Source organism: Octodon degus, unplaced genomic scaffold (assembly GCF_000260255.1).
Source record: "Octodon degus isolate 3935 unplaced genomic scaffold, OctDeg1.0 scaffold00051, whole genome shotgun sequence".
In the NCBI taxonomy this organism is placed as follows: Eukaryota; Metazoa; Chordata; class Mammalia; order Rodentia; family Octodontidae; genus Octodon; species Octodon degus.
In genome coordinates, this window is record NW_004524627.1 from 10,675,624 (window position 1) to 10,680,550 (window position 4,927).

Here is a 4,927-nt window from a genome sequence, read left to right on the forward strand (position 1 = left end):
GAAAGAAAGAAAGAAAGAAAGAAAGAAAGAAGAAAAAAGAAAAGAAAAGAAAAGAAAAGAAAAGAAAAGAAAAGAAAAGAAAAGAAAAGAAAAGAAAAGAGGCATGGAAACTGTCTAGCAAGTGTAGGGTCCTGAGTTTGATTCCTGGTGACATTAAAAAAAAAAAAAAATTAAAAGAAATCTTTAAGAAGTTTGGGATTAGTGAGTAGGAACCTGCACATAGTAGGTCATCAGTAAATGTGCTACACAGATCTGCAACATGGCAAGACCTCTATCATAATGCTAAATTCTTGTCCTTCTCTGTTTTTTCCCTGCAATTCTAGAATATCATGTGAAATGTGTGTTCATGAAATCAGAAAACAGTGTGTCAACTTGTGGCACTGGTTTGCAGTGTTTCATGAGCAAGCATTCTCTATTCATTTTAAAACCATGTTGTTTTTTCTTTATGTTGATAACCAAAATCCTGGTAAGGCTCTTAAAGAAGCCAGCACAGATTAGCAAGAAGGAAACAGACTCTGAGCTTCTCTTTTAGTTCACCCTGATGAGTTTACACTTACAGACAAAAGGAAATCCTGTTTTTGTTCTAAAATTTTCATTGAGAATTTTAATCCTCTTAAAAATATTCCAAGGACCAGTTTTTTAAACAAAAAGCTCTAAAACACAAATTCTGAAAACATGTGCCTGTTTTAACAACTTTATTCAGAACATTTTGAAATAAGAGCTTACAATTTAACGTAATACAAATTAGAAATTTCATCTGCTGCTACGTGAGCTGTAAAATTTTCGGAAACACTACAGAAAAAATCTTTTATTTCTCTGGATTTTTTTGTACCTTGCTGAGCTCCTGAGATACCTTTTTTTCTTTCAGCTTCTTTTTTATTTTCCTTAGAAGATGATGAATCACACTCTTGACATATCCACCCATAGCCTATTTGTTTAGGAGATGTTTTCAAAGGAGGATCCAAGCATCCAGGGTGGTAGCAGAGCCTGCATCCACCACACCTGACAAGATTTGTATTGTCTCCAGGTCCTCTGCATGTTGCCCATTTAGTTCAGTCTTCAGCCCTGGGCATCTTCTGTAATACAGACTGTCTTTGTCTTCTCTCTCTAGAAACTCCTTCCTCAGGTTTTTCTTCCCCAGGAGTGAAGCTTTGTTTCTGCCCTCTGGTTCTCAGGTTTCTTACTGGAATCTTCTTGGGTTCTGGTGGCACATCCTGTGGAACAAATTTCACTGGCTCCTTAATCTCCCTCAGTGACCTTTTAGTCCCATCCGGTAAGGTTTCCATGGCCATGGCTGCTTCCAAGTCACTGCTCCTGGCCTGGTGACATTCTGAGAACTGCCAATAACTATTTTTGGTATTTCTTGGCATCCTTATAAGAGCAGGATACAGATATCCAAGGTGATAATAGAGTTTACAGGTGTCATAAATAAAAGAAGGTGTTGATCATGGTTCTTACAAATTCCACAATTACAAAGCACTGTAAGAAGAGTAGATGTCTTTTGAGCATCTCTTTCTTTTTTTATTTGCTTTTCTTTCATTTAGTCTTCACAAAATTGCTGGTATGTTCCACTTCTGCCTTGTAATTTTGCCCAGTACGGTCCATAATCCTTGCCCTTCACTGTGAAGTTTTCCATTCAAATTTTGTAGTTCTTCTAAAGATTCACACGTCTTATGATATTCCACATGAAGCTTTCCTTGAATTCTCTAACTTACCCTTTATACTTTTTTGTTCAGCCACATTTTCCTGAATTTGAATCATACACATACTTTTCTCAAAATAATAATTCACAAAATCAGCAGTGAGAGCTGGCTGCTTATGTTTTCTCCTTCCATTCACAATAAAGCTAGCATCTGAATTGTCCAGTGGAAAGATATCTGTACTGATCTCCATTAGTTTTGCTTCCTGCATCAGTTTATAAATAGTTAAAACACTACTAGTGAGTGGTCTGTGCAATTTTTCTCTGGGAACCCAAGCTTGGGGTCTGCTAGATCGAGTTAGTTCTCTCTTGGCATGATATTACTGAAGTTGCGCATTAATCCTTCCCTGTGCTTTCAGTGATAATTGCTTGTCTTTCTCTTGCAAAGACACTTTACAATAGGATTTCAGGCCCAAGTAGTTTTTCTCTTCCACTTTCTGTCCAAAAGATCTGTATGTTGCTTGCAATAAGCAAAAAATGGATCTGTTATATCCTCTGTCCAATGGTCTCAGTGGGCAACCTCCAAATGATATAGGGTAATGAAGCTCCCAAGCTGAAAGATGCCTGAGATGAGTTCATGTTCTCTAAAACTGAAGAATGAATTTTCAGAATGGTGGAGGTTAAGGGCAGAATATATTTATTGGAGACAAGAAAGCTTCTGCCTAAAATCTTGCAAGATGGCAGGTGAAAAAACTGAGAAGCCAGACACTAAAGGGAAGAAACCCAAAGCCAAGAAGGCTTCTGCTAGTAGTACTAATAAAAAGGGTAAGGTGAAGGCAAAATGTCCAAGAAGGGGCAGCACCCCCTGCAGCCAAAATCCTATCCTGGTTAAAGGAATTGGTAGATACTCCTGATCTGCTATGTATTCCAGAAAGGCTTTGTACTAGAGAAAGTACACAGCTGCTAAATGAAAGGTTGAGATGAACAAGGAGAAAATTCTTGCTACAATCACAAAACCAGTCGGTGGGGACAAGAATGGAGATACCTGGGTGGTTATGCTTCAAAAAATGCCTAGATATTACCCTACTGAAGATGTGCCCTGAAAACTCTTCAGCCATGGCAAGAAACACTTCAGTCAGCATGTGAGGAAACTTTGAGCTAGCATGCCTCCTGACACCATCTTGATCATCCTCAACAGGCATCACAGAGGTAAGAGGGCAGTCTTCCTAAAGCAGTTGGCCAGTGGCTTGCTACTTGTGACTGGGCCTCTTAGCCTTAATTGTGTTCCTCTACAAAGAAGACACCAGAAGTTTGGCATTGCTACCTTTACAAAAATTGATATCAGCAAATGAAAATCCCCAAACACCTCACTGATGCTTACTTTAAGTAGAAGAAGCTGCAGAAACACAGACCAGGAGGGCAAGACCTTTGAAACCCAGAAAGAGAGGTACTAGATTTCAGAGCCACGCAAGGTGGATCAGAAAGCAGTGGACTAACAGATTTTAGCAAACATCAAAGCTGTTTCTCAGCTCCAGGGCTACCTGTGATTCATTTTTGCTCTGACAAATGGAATTTATCCTCATGAATTAGTGTTCTAAATTTCTTATTAAGAACCTAATTAAATAACTGACATATTTTCAAAAAAGAAAAGAAAAGAAAGCTTCTGTCTGAGAAAGGGACAGAAGGGGATCCAAGTGGTTTGCCTCATGTGTAATTTTTTGAGGAACCAGAGACTATTACCTGCATTGACTATATAATCTTACATTTTCACCAGCAACACTCAGGATTCAAATTTCTCCTTGTTCTCACCAAAACTTGTTATTTTCTATTTTATCTTTTTAAACTAGTGAATATCCTAGTAGGTGCAAACTGGTATCTTATTACAGTTTTGATTTCCATTTCCTTATTGATTAGTGCTGTTGAGAATCTTGCGCTTATGGGCCAAGAAGAGGCATCTTAAAATTATAAAATAAATTCATAAAATTATATAATTTCTATTGCTGAATAATTTTTTCATGTAGTGTTAAACACTGACATACTGACTTCTCTTTTTTTTGAGAGGGAGAAAGAAAAAGAAAGAAGAGTGGAGAAGAGAGGAGAAGAGAGAAAAGGAAAGGAGAAAAAAGAGAAAGCAGCCCTCCAAAAATAATCTTTAAACATGCCTACAATTGTCAGCCAGTTAATCAGCAATCACAATCTTTTTTTTTTGAGCTATTACTGCTTATTTAATGTCTTAATTAGGACTGATCAATTTTAGTAATGACCCTGACATCTTACTTACTTAATACAATAGATGTCATTGTTCATCCAGTTAGTGACAGCAGGAGATCTCCACACAGCCTTTCAGGGATCCAGGTTCCTTTCATCTAGCATTTCTACGATGTTAGGAAAGCCTTGGCGTCTGCCAGTGCATCCTTTTGTCATCTGTCTGCTGTTGAAGGAAAAAGAGAAAGGACAAAAGTACACCTCTTTAACTGCCAGGTCTGGAGTAGCTAGGAATGTAACCGAGGAAGAAGAGAATATAGTTTCTAGTGAAAAATTACTGTCTTTGTTATAGTTCAACAGGTTAAAGGAAAGTTTTAAGTTTGAGACTTTTTTTTTAAATAAAAATTTCCTGGACTTTAAGACTTGAGAATTTTTACTTGTGGTAATCTTTGAATTTTGTACCAAAAAATGTTTAGTTTTTCTAAAGATTACATTATCTTAAATATCTGCAATGATTATTTTATGATAGTAGCTGTTAAACTATTTGCATTCCATATGTTAACAAAAGCTCTCTGTGAAAAACTGTTCACTTTGAGATGTACTATATACTACACATGAGATTTTCTTCAGTGAATGGAAGTAATGTAGATCCATTTTCCCAGATGGAGTAGCAGGATTAAAGCAAATATAACTAATACTTCCTCATTAATTCTAAATTTGTATACTCTTTATCAATTTGAAGTAAGATTGCAATTATAATCTGCTTATTATAGGCTGCTCTAAAGTCAGAGTAATTCCCTATTACAAAATAATTAAGGCAAAAAGCAGAAAAAAAGACAAATGTACACATGAGGACTCAACAAAATGGACTGAATCAGAGCTGTTCAGCACACACTCTGAAAAAACATATAAAGCAACCCCAGCCAGGCTGTAAATTGTCCTGAGTTACACAATGGAATAATAAGAAGGATGACCTGGAAAATGTGAGCTGGCAGGGCTGTGTGAGATTGATTAGTTGGCTGCCCTAATGCTCAGGTAATGGGATGCCTCTCAGCTCTAGTCTGCCTATTTTAGCTCAGATTT

At 37.1% G+C, this 4,927-nt stretch overlaps 1 pseudogene; it reads right to left on the minus strand.

Moving 5' to 3' along the window:
- Nucleotides 1-808: 808 nt before the first annotated feature.
- LOC101562059 lies at nt 809-2,757 on the minus strand (annotated as a pseudogene).
- Between the last annotated feature and the right edge of the window lie 2,170 nt (nt 2,758-4,927).